The sequence below is a fragment of the Cyprinus carpio genome, unplaced genomic scaffold (assembly GCF_018340385.1).
Source record: "Cyprinus carpio isolate SPL01 unplaced genomic scaffold, ASM1834038v1 S000006753, whole genome shotgun sequence".
Classification (NCBI taxonomy): domain Eukaryota; kingdom Metazoa; phylum Chordata; class Actinopteri; order Cypriniformes; family Cyprinidae; genus Cyprinus; species Cyprinus carpio.
In genome coordinates this window covers 474,737-493,463 of record NW_024879352.1, presented here as the reverse complement: position 1 = coordinate 493,463, position 18,727 = coordinate 474,737, and the positions used below count along the sequence as shown (strand labels likewise).

Sequence of the window (18,727 nt, the reverse complement as noted above, 5' to 3'; positions counted from 1 at the left end):
TACGGTCCAATGAACTGTCCTCCCTGTCATTTAGGGTGTGTATTCTTTTGCTAGATGTTAAAATTCAACTAATTGCACGCTGGTTGACAGATGAAAACTGTTAAAATGTTGCACTAAACTATAATAAAACTATTAAACTAAAAAACCAAAACTGGTTGAAAGCTGTTGCACTAATAACTGCTGAACTAAACTAACTAAAATTGGTAGGATAAAAATGTATAACTAAAACTGCTGAACTAAACTATATAAATTTTGTGGAGATGTTACACTTATACTTAAACCAAACCTTTAGTTTTTCCACCTAAGTCTTCTACTCTACTCTTCAACTTCTAACACACTATTCCCACTGATTATAGTTATTGTGCCTGTGTGTATTTAAGAGCTCTGCGAATGTCTTACATGCCTGTGAGTATTTTTACCCCTCATTTCAGACTCTATTGCTTATGAACAGCAGAGCACCTTTAGAACATGTGTGAGCATGTGATATCAACATGAGGTTCATATTTCCTCAGTGACCACATGGGAGTTCTGCCCAGTCCTGGTTGCAGTCTGAAGGAGGCGCTGTGGGTCTTTGACTAGAAACCACTGAATCGCACTGGCCCCATCTTATTCTTTTCCCTGTTCTTCCTTTTCTGTCTTTAACAGTGAATCTCTCTCTCTATTGTTCACTATGTTTGTAATGGCTATTGATGTAAAAACTTTAGGAAAAAGTTTTTGAATATACAACTTTGTCTTGTTACACAGTATTCTGCAGCATTGCACACACATAGTTAAAAAGCTCCAGTAAATGTAAAAAAGTTCTGTAAAGCCACATGAGGCCCTTTGTTTGTATTTGTACTCTGGCAGCAATTAAAAGTTCATACTATCACAGCTGTTTGTGGGTAAATTTACCTTTACTAATTAAACATAAGCTTTGGATTTCTAAGCTTTCTGGATTCCCACTGTTTCAGAGTCAATAATTCTGTGAGTGTTTTTAATGTTGGTAGGGAACAGGTTCTCAATGTCTCAAGTAGTTGTGTATGTATATCAGTTTTAAATGTGGGGCGTGGCCTTACCTAGACTCAATTTGATTGGCAGGTTTTCTTTGCTGGCTGCCTCGACCAATTGCCTCCTCACTTCCATCACTGCCTCTTTTTGCTTAGCAACAAGCATTGTTTCCCATAGCAACCGTGCTGTGGCAGATCTGTGGAAAACATGGCCAGGTAATACGTGCAAAACCTCTTTATAATTCACATAACCCATAAATGCAAGAGCTAGAAGAGAAACGACAACAAAAAACATTTTGTTGTAGAACAACAAAAACAAAAACATTTACATCAGACTTTATTAATGTATTATACATAACCCTCATGTTAATTAATTTCGCATAAAGGAATTTGTTTTTAGTGGACATAAGCTTCCAAAACAGTCAACACACATACAACCTAAAAAACCCTTGCAGATCAACTAATTTATTAACAATTGTGCTATAACTTGATCAATGGAAATTGGATTGAGTAGATGCGCGGGACTTGTACTAGGATTGAAGGGGTAACAAATTAAAGATTATTGCCCATTTTTTTATTGATATAGTGTGCGGTTTGATTTATTTGACTATCAAAGATTGGGGTATTTTCAATTGTTCTGAAACAAAAGGGTGGGCAAGGGGTTGCAAAAAGCAGACCGTTCTCTTGTAGTCTTCTGTATGTCTGCTTTTGTAGACTGCAACCAAAACCAACAGAGGGTTGCCCAAAGAACTGAGTAGACTGTTTCAGCATCCTGTTCATCCACAGAGAACAGCCACAGCCAAAATCATCTATTAAGCATTTGTATGACTTACATAGATGGGGGGAGTGCAACAATAAACAGAGTTTAAAAAAAACATCATCCTTAGATTGACACAAAACAAGAACATGTCACACGAACATGTCCTTAGTCTTGCTGAGTTGACTATTTATCTTTTTCAATCTCCTACCCATCCATCAGTAATAAACTGCTCTATCTTAAGTAACTGTACAATCATTTTTCAGCAAGGGTTTCTTAAATGATCTCCTCTTCTGACATGTGCTAATGAGGCATCATCATTCTGTTCTTCATCACTGGCTCCTCCTCTTCCTGTCTTTAATCATCTCCTGGATTGTGTGTGCGTGTGTGTTCCGGCTTATGTGCTGCTTGTCATATTAATCAAGTCGTGGAAACTTCTCACGAACTCTTGATGAGAGAACTGACTGTATAAAATGACAATTGCGGAGGGTGGACAGCCTGAGAAAACACATCAAGTACATGAGCAGAATTTGGGGGAAAAGGACAAGAGTAGAAGAAGTAAAAGGGTAAAAGACTGATAAAGTGAGGTTGTAGGACACAAAACAAAGGACGAAAAATCCGATCGAGGGAGAGAGGAGACATGAGGGCAAGCGAAAATGGGTGGGGGTGTTTTACTGACACTGAAACCAAATGTTAAACCTGCTCTGTTTTTCTTTTGCTCTTTTTGCTTTTCCTCTCTGTCTATTTCTCTCGCTCTCTTTCTAACAGTTGCCATGTGTTGGATCTCAGCTGTAATGTGTTCCAGACAGAGTTTTGGCAGTGCTAGAGAGAGGCCTGACTCCATTACTCCAAAGACGAGACAAAAAAGAGGGGGGGTACAAAAATGAGGAGGACAAAAGCCTACATAATAATCATGGGGCTTGTTGTTCTAAAGAGTAGACTTGTGTCAGGAATTACGAGTGGAGGGACAGTATAAAAACATGGCAGATAAATGCCAAGAACACAAAAAAAGGCTCAGTAATCTGGAGATAAATGAAATGTGACCAAAAAAAAAAAAAAGCGGGAAAATTGGAGAAAAATAAGATCACATGATGGGTTGGTCCCACTTCCTTGCCGATTCTTGCGAAAGCAGAAAAAAAACCATAACATTTTTTTAACAGACTGTTAAAGCACGGAATGCTGAGCCCATTGTGTTTTCAGATTACACTAGATTAGGCACCAAGAAAAAAAAGAACCAGTCGTGAATATAATAAGGGTGTACACTACCAGTCAACTGGCAGTATACACTTGAGTGAGTGGAATTTATGTTTCCCATGATCTTTAGAAATCTTTCCCTTCTGATGTCTTATGTTTAAATGCTTAAATCAAGCAAAAGCAAAGCAAAGCAAAAGTTAAAGTAAGTAAATAAAATATTAAATGAGTTTGGTAAATAAAAATAAATAAAAAAAATAAATAAAAAGAAAATATAATATATAAAATAAGAAGAAAACAACAGAACAAACAAAACAAACAGAAACAAAAATCAAAGTCATGAACTGCACTGGCAAGTGAAGAAAAAAGCAGTCAACAAATGTCGAACATGTGAACTCCTTCAAAAACTAAACTATAAGATAGTTTTGACATTTTCTGGTCATTACATAATTCCCATAATTCAATTTGTGTAAATTCATAGTTTGGATGTGGAAAATAGCATAAGAATGACTAGGTTTTGAGTGGTAGTATATACTGACTATATCAAGGCATCTTAAAGAGATCTTTAATGGCCCAGAAGATGTTCGGCTAGTACAAATCTTTGAAACCTGGTCAAGAATGTTACGTGCTTGTGGGTAGGTACGGTGTCTGGTGCAATGAGGCTGAACCTGATTTTGCATGTTGTAAAGAGATGCACATATATTCCGCGTAGTTTACATGCCAGAGTTAAGGACTGGACCCTCTCTGTTTGCATGTGTATGTCAACTCGGCATGTATTCAGGAAGACGAGGGGTCCGCTTGGAATGTTTTGGAGGGGCAACATGGTTCCAATTTTACCCCAAAACCTCCCCCTTCTTTACTCCACTCCTCTCCTGAAGTGTTCCCCAGGCTCGATGTCCTGACAGGGGGGTTCAGTGAGTTTGTATATGAACATTTGTGCTGCATTAGTACTCTAACCTATGGAGGGCACTGTTGGTCTGCAAAGACCACATATTTATTACCCATTCCCGCCACAACTTCTTTGTGCTGTCCAGTGTGTATGTGTGTGTGGTAGGGGAAGTTCAGGGTTCCTGGAAACACATGACTGAGCACTTAAGAATGGACTTCAACTGACTACGTGAGCCTGAACGCCTTAAAATAGGTCTTTATACACGCACAGACACTAAATTGCATCCAAAATGGTTCCAAAATGTGATTAGCAATAATTAGATGCCGTTTCTCAACAACGTTTCGGGTGTGTTGTAATGTAAACACGCACTTTAAATAAAATCCCAAAACAATACGGAGCCAATGTTCACCCGCAATTTTACACAGATGTGCTGTTATGATGCCATAATCGTTGTGATGGGCTGATTGATTTAGTAGACAGTGATTAAGTCTGTGTTTATCAACAACAGGAAACAAACAACCCCCACTCGTTGGCAGCATTCAATCCAGGTCAGTTATTCTTCAATTACGCCCACTTCTAGGACTAATGACACTATGCACACATATGCTTGCGCACATAAGGAGACCTGGCAGACGCTCCACTGGAGAGGTGTGTGTATTTTCCATGCTCATTACAATCTGTAACAGGAGAAAAACAAAACTAAAATAAGAAATAGAAGCAAGCAGAATCCTTGATTCATCATCAGAGAAACAACAAGAGCACACACACAGGACAGGTTTTTTTTTCCTGTCAGGATTAGATAAAGGAAAGAGCAAAGGAAATTGGAGTGCAAAAAGTTTCTAAATCTGAAAAGTATCTCCAAAGCGAGCCTGCCATTTCACTTTAAAGACAAATGTCATCTGTATCTTAAAGAGATTGGAGAATGACTGCTATGTAAGTGTCATTTGGTTGTTTCTAGCCTTTAGATCCATAGAGAATGAAATTATATTATTGGCGATTTTCATTAATAACTGCAGCTAAATATTTTATCCTTTGACTTGGTTTTATGTATGGTTTTAAGAGGTATTTTGTGATATAATGGTTTTATATAGCTCTCTCTCTCTCTCTCTATATATGTATAAGAATATAAAATAAGCAGTTTTATATATTGTGCACACTACTGGTTAAAGGTTTGGGGTCAGGAAGATGTTTTATTATGAGGCTGCATTTACTTCATCAAAAATGTAAACGAGGCGACAGGGACTAGAGACTTACGCGGATCCATTTGCAAAGCTTTATTCATTAGAATTGGTCAGAAACAAGCAAGGGACAGACAATGGCAACAGGTATATTGAGGGCAAGACACAAGAGTAATCCGATGAACAGGCGTAGGTCGATCAACAGCGAAAATAATTCAAAGGGCTTGACAAGACGGGTAATCCAATACAATAAGCAATAGTCTAGATGAGGTGCAAACACAGTCCGAAACAGCAAGGCAAAGGGTTAATTCAAAATACACAGGCAGAAGATCACAAAGCAGGCAAGGCAAGACTTTGACTAGACTAAGGAAACTACAAGTGCATTTCAATAAATTAGAATGTCGTGGAAAAGTTCATTTATTTCAGTAATTCAACTCAAATTGTAAAACTTGTGTATTAAATAAATTCAATGCACACAGACTGTAGTAGTTTAAGTCTTTGGTTCTTTTAATTGTGATGATTTTGGCTCACATTTAACAAACACCCACCAATTCAACAAATTAGAATACCTCATAAGACCAATATAAAAATATATATACTTCTGGAAAGTATGTTCATTTACTGTACATGTACTCAATACTTGGTAGGGGCTCTTTTTGCTTTAATTACTGCCTCAGTTCAGCGTGGCATGGCATGGAGGTGATCAGTTTGTGGCACTGCTGAGGTGGTATGAAAGCCCAGGTTTCTTTGACAGTGGCCTTCAGCTCATCTGCATTTTTTGGTCTCTTGTTTCTCATAACCAGCTTCTTTGGCAATGAATGTTTGTGGCTTACCCTCCTTGTGAAGGGTGTCAGTGATTGTCTTCTGGACAACTGTCAGATCAGCAGTCTTCCCCATGATTGTGTAGCCTAGTGTACCAAACTGAAAGACCATTTTGAAGGCTCAGGAAACTTTTGCAGGTGTTTTTGAGTTAATTAGCTGATTGGCATGTCACCATATTCTAATTTGTTGAGAAAGTGAATTGGTGTTTTTTTTTTTAAATGTGAGCCAAAATCATCACAATTAAAAGAATCAAAGACTTAAACTTACTTCAGTCTGTGTGCATTGAATTTAATACATGAGTTTCACAATTTGAGTTGAATTACTGAAATAAATGAACTTTTCCACGACATTCTTATTTACTGAGATGCACCTGTAGAAACTTAAACAAGGACAGGGAACTGGCTCCGTAAAGTAGCTATGCTAAACAGCATAAATACTAAACAAAACTCTACAGTTTGAACAGGATCTTTGTGGGTGTTATATAGTGTCAGTGATTGGTTTCAGGTGAATGTGGTGATTAGTGAAATGGCTGCTGGGAAATGTAGTCCGGGGTGACATGTGAAAGTCTGTGTAGTGAGAGAGTCATTAAAATGGAAAAGCAACCTCTGGTGGTAATTGGATGGAATTCCATGAACCGGATTCGTGACAAAAAAATAGGCAAAAATATAGTCAAAAACAGTAGTTTAATTACAATTTAAATTAACTTTCTTTTTTTAAATTAACTTTCTTTCTTTCTTTTCTTTTAAAATGGCATTTATTTCTGTGACCGCAAAGTTGAATTTTCAGCAGCCATTACTTCAGCCTCCAATGTCACAAGATCCTTCAGAAATCATTCTAATTGGTCGATTTACTGCTCAAGAAACATTTTTTTTATTATTATTATCAATGTTGAAAAAAGTCATGGTGCTTTTTATGGTACTGTGGTATATTTGTTCAGGACTGATCAGCATTTATTTGAAATAAAAATCTTTTGTTACATTATAAATGTCTTTACTGTCACCTTTGAACAATTTAATGCATCCTGAAAAAAGTTTCAAATTCTTGCAAACTTCTTTTAACTTCCTGACCCTAAAATTTGAATGTAACAAAAAATATAAATGTAAATAGAAACTATATTCACTGTTTGACTGGTGTGTTGAATGGTTCAATTAAATTACAGACAGTTTAGTGGCATCATCTCCGTCCATAAAGATAAGCATAATTCTGCTAAAATCTTTAAGATAAAAATGCAACACAAAAGCAACATCCTGTTACATAAATCTAAAAAAGACTGGCACACACAAACTTACAAAAACACATCACAAATCTCTCTCATCTGTGGCTCATTTTGTTTCATGTGAGACTCCCTGAGCGGAAAGATAAATCCCAGAGAGCAGACACTAACCTTTAAAACACAATGAATGGGAGCACAGTCACAGGTTCAGGAGCTGCTGCTGGCGCACTCACAGCCCGCTGGGGGTTTGGAGTTTCTGCATGTATCAATACCGCATGTCTTCATCTCATTTAAATCTACTTATTCCTCCAGCTCCATTACAAATATATTGACTTGACAATCAGTACAACCAGATGAGGAGAGGAGAGGAGAGGAGAGGAGAGGAGAGGAGAGGTTAGATGATTGGTTGGGTTGGAAATCAGTATAAAAGGATAGGAAAAGAGAGGAGAAAAAAGATGATGAGACAAACCAAGATGAGAAGAAATGAGAAGAGGAGACACAAGACGAGAACACACAAACTGAGATGAGAGGGGAGAAAAGATGAGGTCACACAAACCAAGACGAGAAGAGGAGAGACAAGATGAGAAGACACAAAGTGTGATGAGAAGGAGATGAGCTGCAGATTAGATAAGGAGGAGAAGAGAGGAGCAACAATATGAGGAGGCACAAACCAAGAGGAGAAGAAATAATAAGAGGAGAGACAAGACGAGGAGACATAAAGTGAGATGAGAGCTAGTTAAGATAGAGTTGTGGTGAGAAGGAGATGAGGTGGGATATGAAGTGAGACAAGCAGAGGTGAGATGAGATGAGATAAAATTAAATGAGATGAGAAGAGAAAAAAGCTCTACATTTTTATACATGTTGCAAAAGCTATATACAGAAATTTCTATAAGTCAGAGTCGTGTGTGGGCTTGAAGTGTGCCTGTCACCATATTCTTATTTAACAATCCACCTGTCAATCAGAGACAGGAAACTAGTGGGAGGGATATGACGGGGCTAAAGTGAGAGTAAACAATATGATCTGTCAACAAAGACTCAAGTACTCAATACTAAGCATGACAAATGTGACAAATGACATGACATGAAAGTCAGTCTTTTTAGTCGCCTGTGAAATGTGTGTGTCTGTGTGATATATGTCTCTTCTCTCTAGTGTTGTTTTCTCACTGCGTAGTGGAGTCCATTTCTCCCCCCTCCACACACACACTACCACTTTCATGCGATTTCCTGAGCAGCTCTAGGACAATATTCTGGTTTAATGCTGGCTGGACAAGGCACACAGCTGGGTAGTAAAAAATAAGCTAGAAGTATGGAGGTTGTGTTAAATACCTTAAAATAAACAAGGGATTAGCTGAAGGGTCCCACACACACAAAATCAAAGCATCCCCACTCTACTGCAGTGCCAAGAACCTATTACACCAGCCTGACTGGAAACAGACAAACACACAATCATCCAGTCCAAAAACAGATTTTTGGCCAATTGTAATTGTCTATTTGTATTACTGCAGCAGGGAATAAAGAAGATAGACAGGTTGGTTGATTGCGCAGTAGAGCAGAGCGTGAAAAACAGGCCTCCTTTAGCTAACCAAATGTGAAGTCCTGAAATCTGATTTAACCAAAATTTCACACACAGCACAATCCATTGCAGACTGCATATGCTACCATTTCAAAGAACATAAATTCATGTCCTTAGTAAAGTATTTCAAACCCAACCTTTCAATTCACACCAGACATGGCATTAATTTCTCCCACAACCACACTAAAAACATAGAGAGATCTGGACATTTCTCCAGTCAGACCTGAATAGGCACAGTGTACAACCAGACTGTTATTAAAAATTGGGGTTCACACAGGCAAGAAAGAGGAAGTCTCCTATCAGCAGCCCGGGCCAGTCACGCTCAAGACGGCTGCCTGAAATGACCACCCATAACAACACTAAATACAGCGACCCTGAAACAGAACCTACAATTACAAAGGGAAACACCATACAATAAAGAGGGCAAAATTAGCCAGACAGCCCACAAGTAGGATCTTAAAATAAAACCTTTCATAAATATTTCTCACAGTCTATAGATATAGCTGGGTTAGAATAACACAATGTACCCAATCACATTCACCTGAGCTGACAAGAACAATACCAATATCAGCACTGCAGGGCTAGGACACAAAAACCCAGTCAGAACCATTATTATTAGTGGTGTTTGCTGAGGCAAACATCCCTATTAGTATTGCTCACTAACTAGGGTTACAGGCTGAACAGACTCCACTTCAAATATAGACTCCACTTCTGTTCAAAAAATTTGTTCTACATAAGAAATAAGCAACCCAGACTCATTGGACAAATTTGCCTATGCCATATTTGCTTAATTCTACAAGTCTGATCTCTTTTATTGTAACTTATGTTTTTCACTGGATGTATACCAGAGTGCTGCATTGCTGCACCAGGTGAGTTACCAAGCAAGTTTACTAAATCAGAAAAGTCATACATGTAGAGCTGGTTATGTAACATAAATGTCGAAATGTATTTTGAGGTCATAGTATTGTGCAAGGATCCATGCAAAATCTTTAATCAATAATGTACCCCATAATCAAAATTTGTGTGAAAATCAATGAAGGTTGCTGCTGTTTTACTGACACTTGTGTTAATTTCAGATGGAATATCTATGCATACAGTAAAATGTATGTATAGATGTGTTTTTGGGGTTCTTTTGACGTAGAGGGTGAAATATCCTTTTAAAAAGTTTAGCGTGTAACTCACCCTGTACTGTTTGTGAATGACATGAATGATACCTCAAATATAGTGCAGGTTTTGAGGTGTGCTATTTTCTATTTTTAAGGATTAGACTTACAATTTACACCTGGTGGGTGATAAAACAGGCAGCCAAAAAATCCAATAGACTTATTTTAAGGCATGATTATCAAAGAGACTTGTACAAAACGAGTATGCTCTATTGATTTTGGCCTGCAAGCAAACACCCCAAAACGTCCTAGCAAAGGTTAAAAAACACTTTACAGGCTTAAAAATAAAGGCTACTATTCAAAGAAAAGCCAAAAGAACCTATTCAAAAACATTTTATTCCTGCAGTTCTTTAGAAGACCACTCAATGTAATCTAGCAGTAAGTATGTTTACATGCCCAGTTTTAATCAAGCTACTTGTCTTCATCTGTCTTTCCACGTATACATTACAGGGAAAATCACAGATAAGGTGAGTTTGATCACGGTTGGAGCTAAACTCTGCAGCGCATTGGGCAAGATTTGAGAAACCCTGCATTAGATAATGCCAAATTGAATATTTAAAGGTTTTAATACACTCTGTGTGCCATGTCTGTCTTTAAAAAAAAGTGGTGCACAAAACAGGGACCAACTGCAGACTGATTAAAACGTATACATGCTGGACGAAGCTGAGCTATAATTACATTATTCAGAACTGTTAGTCCAACTGGTAAAATTTCAGTCTGATATTAAAAATAAATAAATAAAAAAGTCAGATTATTTCAGTTCTGACTGTTCAGTTCAGACTGAAAAATGAAGTTTTAAAGTACATGTAACCCCAATCATTGTGGCAGCGAATTTTGCACAGACAAACACCACTCATATTGTGTTTCAGAAAAATCTAGGTAGGAAGGTATAGAGAAATGAAAGTAAAGCATTAATCTATTTGTGTTTGGATGATCTGTCTGATATGTGCATATTCCTTGACCCAGAACATTGGACTGGCAAAACTCGGTCGGAAATGAATGACTTAGATGGCATTATACAACAGTCTGGAGAGATGTTTAAGGACATTAAAGGGATAATTCACCCAAAAATGAAAATTCTGTCATCATTTACTCACCCCCATGTCGTGCCATACCTGTATGAGTTGCTTTCTTATGTTGAACATAAAAGAAGGTATTTTGAAGATTGCTAGTTATCAAACAGTTGGTGGTTGCCATTGACTTCTATAGTATTTTTTTTTCCTACTATGGAAGTCAATGGCAACCACCAACTGTTTGATTACCAGCAATCTTCAAAATATCTTCTTTTATGTTCAACTCATAAGAAAGCAACTCATACAGGTATAGAACGACATGGGGGTGAGTAAATGATAGAATTTAATTTTTGGGTGAACTATCCCTTTAAGAGTCCAAGGAGTAGATTTGCTCTCTTGAGGATCAGCTGGGCCCTGTCAGAATGCATCAAAAGCTTTGATATTTGCCTGGAGCCTGTCTAGACTCTGCTAAACAAACCCTAGGCTTGTGACTCGCTTGCCTGCTGAGCTAAAGCAAGAAATCCCCATGCTCACATTGAACAGATTTGACTGCATGGAACTGGACCGGTTCTCCTCCACTGAGTCCTGGAGCTCCAGCCGAGAATAAGCTGACCTGAAAAAGAGGGAACCAGTGTAGCTACAGAGAGAGTGGGCAAAATAAATGCTTTTTTTTTACCCGCAAACTTAAATTAGAAACATAAGGGGGGTGAAAAACATGACATTCTAGGGAATACTAAAACTACACGCAGCAACACAAAAACTCTGTCTCTCATGAGCAAACAACCATTCCTCAGTTAATTTGCAGATCACGTCATGACAGAATGAGCACATACTGAGGTAATTAGCACACGCCTACACAAATACTTTAAATAATTAAAAACATTAAAAGACAAAATCTATTATCTCAAAGCAGTCCGCATTGCACAAACACTCTAAAAGCAAACATATGATTTTTCCATTGTCCACTGTCAATACAAGTACTTATTAATTATCGAAACTGACATTCTAATTGTGCTATTTATAAAAATGTAATTGTTGTTTATAGTTTTACACACACACACACACATATATATAAAATTTATTATTCAATTTAAATTATTACATTTATTATAATAATATAATATAATATAATATAATGCATTGATTCGATTTGTAAAAAAGACTAAAGAAAAGTTCTGTTATAGTGTATTCCATGACTATAAATATAATTCTGATAAACCATACAGTAGTAAGATCAAGTGGTATCTGTGGATCCCGTACTGTCGTTATTCAACTTTCAACATTTTGAAAACCTCCATGGATTATGTGATCCACATAGGGGGTGACATATATACAGTGATGAATGAATCTAGAGCGTCAGGTACACACCACCTCATCTCTGCATTTGGATGCACGTTCAGGCTTATTTAAGATCAGAGCATGTTCTTTATATTCCTTCAGAGAAATATGCCAAGCCTTTCAGATGAGTCCCTGTTTCATGTTGCTCTAGTCAAGCACTTGACCAACCAAGTAAAAGGCATTTTCGCATAAGGCCAACATCTGCATAGACTTATAACAAATATCTCATTAAAAGAAAGGGATCTCTTCAGTGGTTTTTGTGCTGCCCAATTAATGTTTTGCAAAAGATTCAGAGAAGGTCAGAAAAATGGTTGTGTAAAACTAAATTCTGCCTGTTCTTGCTGTAAAAAAAAAAAAAAAAAAAACAGGCTATCATTATAAGTGGCCCTCAATGAAAAATAAAATGTTGTGAAATATGGGCCTTTTAAAGCACGAAACAATAGAAACCAATTCCAAACCCTATTAAACATGCACTTTTACACACAACCAGTTACAGAAGGCTCTTCAAATGGAGACTTGTCCTATTCAGTCTCCACGCCATATGGCTAACATTGAGCTCTTGTATATTTATATGGAGGTCTCAAGAGTGTGTTTGTACTCAGCACTGCGGTGCTACTGTAACCAGCTAATGGGGGTGAAAGGATGTGGTCCTGGAATATGCCATGTGTCTGCGTCCATGTGTATGTAAAACAACAGCATCAATGCTCTCAACAACAGTGATTGAACAGGGTTAAGATGACAAATAGCCACAATGGGAGCCCAAAATGGAGACAAGACAAATCTGGCAGCTTTGGAGGCACAAAATGTAAAAGGTGAAACTGGTTTATTCATTGGTGTAGCTCATAAGAGAACTTAACTCAATCACTTCATTTCCGCAGGCAAATGTGCTCTCTGAATCCCTGCCTGACGGGATCTGGAAAGAAAACAGACATACGAAACACGTTCCTCCTTTAACAAACCCTCACGTCTAACATGTGGTTTAGACCTAATGGGTTGTAAACAGCGTTTGGGTTTCCATGCTAATACCATTTGACTTCCAGATGAAGTAGGTTTAGTTTTGACATTGTTACTTGCTTCAAAAAAATCTTGTATCAAGAGAATATTATATCAATATATGACGATCCACCACAAAATCATCTGCCAGAAAGGTTATATGTGGTGTCAATTACCCCAATCATTAACAGATGATGTTTTGACTCATGACTGAGTTCAACCAAAGGGCATAAGTGCAATACATTTAACAAAAATTTCCCATCCAAAAAACATGACTGGGTTCATTTAGGAAAAACATTAGTTTCCACTCAGACAGTGCGTGAGTTCACAAAATATGTGTTAAAACAATTGAGCAACATGACAATATTACACAGAACAGCAGTAATTTGGGGTCATTCATTACCACATCCTGCCTCATAGGAAATGACATCGGCAAAAACTCCAACAAAGCCATTTAGTTATACAAATACACATTTATGATGACTAAAGAAATGTGGTTCTCCATTAAAAATACTTGGCTGGGCATCGTTCTTGTGCCAACATGTGTATAACCAAGTCTCATGGTGTTCTCAGATCTTTCCCACTGTGAACAGACAGACTTTGAGAACAGCCGTGATTATGCAATATATTTCTCTAATCCTTTACCAGAACTGAGGTTTTTGGTCTAAACCAAACTACGGTAGGGACATTCCCCTTGAAGCAGTGATGACAAAACCATCAGACAGATGGATCAAGAAATCTAATATATAAATGCAGCTTAATAGAGCTGCTGTGGTCTATTATGTCCTTAATATTTATAAAAGAGAAGTAATGACAAGAAAAAAAAAGTATTTTGCTACTGAAGATACTGAATTCTGGAGTACTCTTTGTTCTATTCCTTGTCATTTGTTTCTTTGTTCTTCATTTTAATAGTGACTCTTAACTTGTCATTTCTGAAGCTATAATTACATTTTGGATGTGTGTGACATACGTATCTATTTATATTTATATACATTTAATAGCTACATGAAGTACTGTATATCAAAATATACTTGTTTTAAATCAATTTATTTTTAATTATAAATATATACAAATATATTTGAAGTAATGTTTAACATTTTAAAGGGTTAGTACACCTAAAAATGAAAATGCTGTCATTAATTATTCACCCTCATGTCGTTCAAACTTGTAAGACCTTTGTTCATCTTTGGAACACAAATTAAGATATTTTTGATGGAATCTGAGAGCTGTCTGACCCTGTATAGACAGCAATGCAACTAAAATGTTCCAAGGTCCAGAAACATAGCAAGGAGATCTGTGATTTAATCCGTGTGACATCAGTGGTTCATCTGCAATTATACGAAGCTACGAGAATACTTTTTGTGCGCAAAAGAAAAAAAAAAATAAATAACGCATTTATTCAACAATTTGTCTCTTCCACATAACACCGGTGCCATTTTGGAGAATATCCACTGGACGCTGTTTCCGTTCAGATCAAATCAATTCACAACAACAGGAAACAGATCCAGCATGACACAGCTGTGACAACAGTAAATGGAAACCAAAATCATCAACACACAGAGGGTTTGATTTAAAATCAGACCAAAGTTAAAAAAACTGTAGTTACAGGCTAATACAAGTTGAATGAAGTTCATCACAGCAACTCATAATGTAAGTCAGTAGTGTGCATGGCCTCCACGTGCCTGTATGCACTCACAAAAATGCCAGGGCATGCTCCTGAGGAGATGGCAGATGGTATCATGGGGGATCTCCTGCCAGACCTGGATCAGGGCATCAGTGAGCTCCTGGACAGTCTGTGATGTTCCTTGGTGGCTTTAGATGCTCCAATACATAATGTCCCAAAGTTTCTCAACTGGATTCAGGTCTTGGGAACGTGAGGGCCAGTCAATGGCATCAATGCCTTTGTAATCTAAAAACTGCCTGCACACTCTAGCCACATGAGACCAGGAGGAACCCAGGGCCCACTGCACCAACATAAGGTCTGACAATGGCTCTGAGGATTTCACCTAACAGCAGTAAGGGAACCACTGGCTAGTAAGTGAAGGCCTGTGCGACCCTCTAATGATGTTTCTCCCCAGACCATTTCTGACCCAGCACCAAACCGGTCATGCCGGATGATGTTGCATGCAGAATAACATTCCCCATGGCATCTCCAGACTCTTTCATGTCTATCATATACTCAGTGGCAAATGGGGGTCTTTTTTTCAGGATGTCAGGCCCTCATGAAGTCTGTTCTGACAGTTTGGTCAGAAACATGCAAACCAGTAGCCTGCTGGAGCTAATTTTGGAGGCTCTGGCAGTGCTCCTCCTGTTCCTCCTCGCACAAAGGAGAAGATACTGGTCTGCTGCTGGGTTGTTGCCCTTCTATGTCCCTGTCCAGCTCTCCTCATGTAATGGCATTTCTCTCAGTATCTCCCCCATGCTCTTGAAACGGTGGTGGGTGACACACCAAACCTCTTCGTGACCACAAGTATGGATGTGCCATCCTGGAGGAGCTGGACTGCCTGTGTAACCTGATTGTGTTGTCTTGCATTTTTGGGGGTTGTCTTGCTGTTGACTCTCCAGTGCACCTGCTGTCACTTTCATTTGCACCAAAACAGTTGAAAGTGATTCATAATCATTTATGTTTCCTAACCGGACAGATTGATATCCCTGAAGTTTAAATGACTTGGTTTTATAACTGTTTTGAGCAGTGTACAAGTTCATCTCGTCTCATCATCATCCTCTCTCATCTCTCTGTCAATGCTTCTTCGCTTGTTTTCGGTTTGCTTGTTGTCTTGACACTTATGGAATGAGAAGACTGGTCAGTTAATCTTCTTGGATACAATTTGGAATATGATATGAATATGTTCACAGCTTCATCCAGGTTGACTGAAATTTTGAAGAAGTCACTCAATTTAAATTCAAAAACATTTTCAAAACACAAATATCAAGGAAGGAATTTGATTTCAGTATTTACAGGGTATCTGCAGGATTTTTAAAATCAAATTTAAGTCTTTTTTTTTTGTCTTTTTCCCAAATTTAAGACCTCTTGAAGTTACGATTAAGACATCTCTTATACCATTTTAGGCATTTAATACTTTTTATGGCTTTAAATTTTGATACAACTAAATTTAAGTCTTTTTAAGGACCCATGGGAATCAGGGGATTAGGGCTTCAGTTTGGTTTAGATCATTTTTATTTGGGAGATTTGTATTATTGGCCATTGTTATTGAAAAGAACACTTATTACACTTTTTTTGTTATTGTTTTTTAAATCACAAACACACACACATAAACTGACTTAAATTCTGGCCCTTTGGCACTGGGGGGTGGGTTGTTCGAGCTACCCAAGCCCCCCCGTCTACGGGCATGTTTCAGTGTATGGACAAAAAAAAAAAAAACTTTTTAAAACATCTTCCTTTGTGTACATACAGGTTTGGAGTGACATTAGTATATTTTCAATTTTGGGGTAAATTATTTCTTTAACTACAAAGCTTAAATTTAGTTTCAAATACAAACCTTAGGTCTAAATCTAACTGTTTAGTTAATGTAACAACCAGCCCATCTGAAAGAAGTAATCAATTTTAAAACATGTTAAAAAATTAAAATACTGAACATTAAAAAACAACTTTAAAAAATTTTGGAGCTGTAATTCCACCACAGTGTGAACATGATCTCATTGCATGTTCATCGTTTGGCCTTTACAATATTGCTTCTGGGCATTTTCTGAACCGACTTTAGTTTTTTGAGATAAAAAAAATTAACTTTATGATACCATGTCTGCATGCCCTAACATTGTAAATGCTCTTACTGGTTCTGTGCCAAGCAGCCTGGTGCCAAGATGCCCTTGTTATCATTCGTCTGCTTTAGGTATGTGAGCTCTAGCATGCCCACCTGAACGTCAGTCACATGACCTGGAAACTGTGGCAACACGGATAGGATTTTCTCAACCAGACTGTCACCATGGTGGCTAACAGCTCCTATAGATTAGGCAAAAGAGAAAAATAGGAAAAATAAATGATTTTGAAAGGTCATAGAATAACAAGTTAAACTGTGTTATACACCACGATGATGCAACATATTAAGACAAGACACCACAGGTAAATAGATTAAAAATTAACTAATAAATTTCACCATATTTTCTAGTTGTTTAGTCACAGTACATTAAAAGAATTAAGTATTACAAATTTTGTAACAATATATTTAAATACGCAAATGAGGCATTATCTAAAAATGTGTACTAATTTGAATACATTTCCAGAACAGAAATCTGAACATTGGATAAAGCCAGGTTCAAAATTCTTCTTTTGTTTTGCTGAAAAATTAGAGTTAAAGGATTTTTGGATTTCTTTGTTTCTTTGTATCATGCCATAAATCACAAAAAACTTTAAACTTTAAACTTTAAATCTTCAGAATATAGATGTGAATAAAAGATTGGGTGTAGGTAAGTGCAATTAAAGTGGATTAAATATTTCTGGTTCAGTGAAGGAGAAAAAACTATTTTTGAGAAAGCAGCCTAACACTATGTAATTGAAATGCAAATAAAAAAGACATTTTATGGAAGTTCATTAATCCAAAATCTCAAAAATGACCAGAGCATGAAAGAAAAAAATAAATAAAACATGGTTTTGCCTGTAGTGTCTTGACATAAGTACTTATGACTGAATACAGACATTTAGACAGACTGGACTACACCTGTGAGATCAAGAGTTCTGTCAATAAACACTGTTGATGCTTTATTCAGGGCTGACTTCCTCCTGTTTTTGGCCTGTGGATGACTGGCCAGCTCCCCTGCGATCAGACGGCTCATCGGACCCACAGAAAAGCTCTCCTCACGGGTACCGATGAACTCAAACAGGGCGTTGATGGCTGATGCGAGAGATTTAATCTGAATCTGCAGCTCAGGTGAGAGAGAGTGCATATCCACATCCACCAGACTCCCAAATCGTCTTTTTTCCGGCCTTTTCTCATTGATGGACTCAAGATCCACTTCCAAAGGGAAGAGATCAGAGAAAGCAGGCAAAAGGTGAAGGTGCGAAGACCACAGGAGCATGCATCACCTCAGCAGTATAGATCATATCACCCATCCACTCACACAGTTTCTCTTCAAACTGCTCAAACACCGGGTTCCCGTCCAGATCACCGGTCACATTATTCGCAAGCAGGTGAATGTAGTGCGGAATAGTTGTGAAAACCACGCAGTACTGGAAGCGACTGAGGGAAATGATGTCTTTGATAATGTCTGCCGTTTTACCTTTCAGCACGGTGCTGACCACAAACACAGCTTTGGGTTCGTTCTGTCCACCTGCTTCAAAGCTTGAGAATTGTTTGATGTTTCTAGCTCCAGGCACAAACAGAAGCGCAGCTCCCCCGTTTCAGTGCAGACTCTCAGAACAGCGATCATCCATGAAAACAACAGTCTTTTTTACCTTTGACATAACTTTTTCCCACGTCTGACCGGGGAAACACGTGACACCGTCCGTGGGCAACATATTTCCAAAAATGCTGGCGTTTTACACTGAGACGAACGATAGCAACAGCTGAACTGTCAAACAGACACTATTCAAAACAAACCCATGTGAGTCTCTGGAAGGTGACGTGGCGCAGAGAGAGGCGTCGCGATGATTATG

At 37.9% G+C, this 18,727-nt stretch overlaps 1 pseudogene; it reads right to left on the bottom strand.

The window, feature by feature from the left end:
- The window catches only part of LOC109113153, a 108,422-nt pseudogene extending 89,712 nt beyond the window's left edge, over positions 1–18,710 (bottom strand).
- Positions 18,711–18,727: the final 17 nt, after the last annotated feature.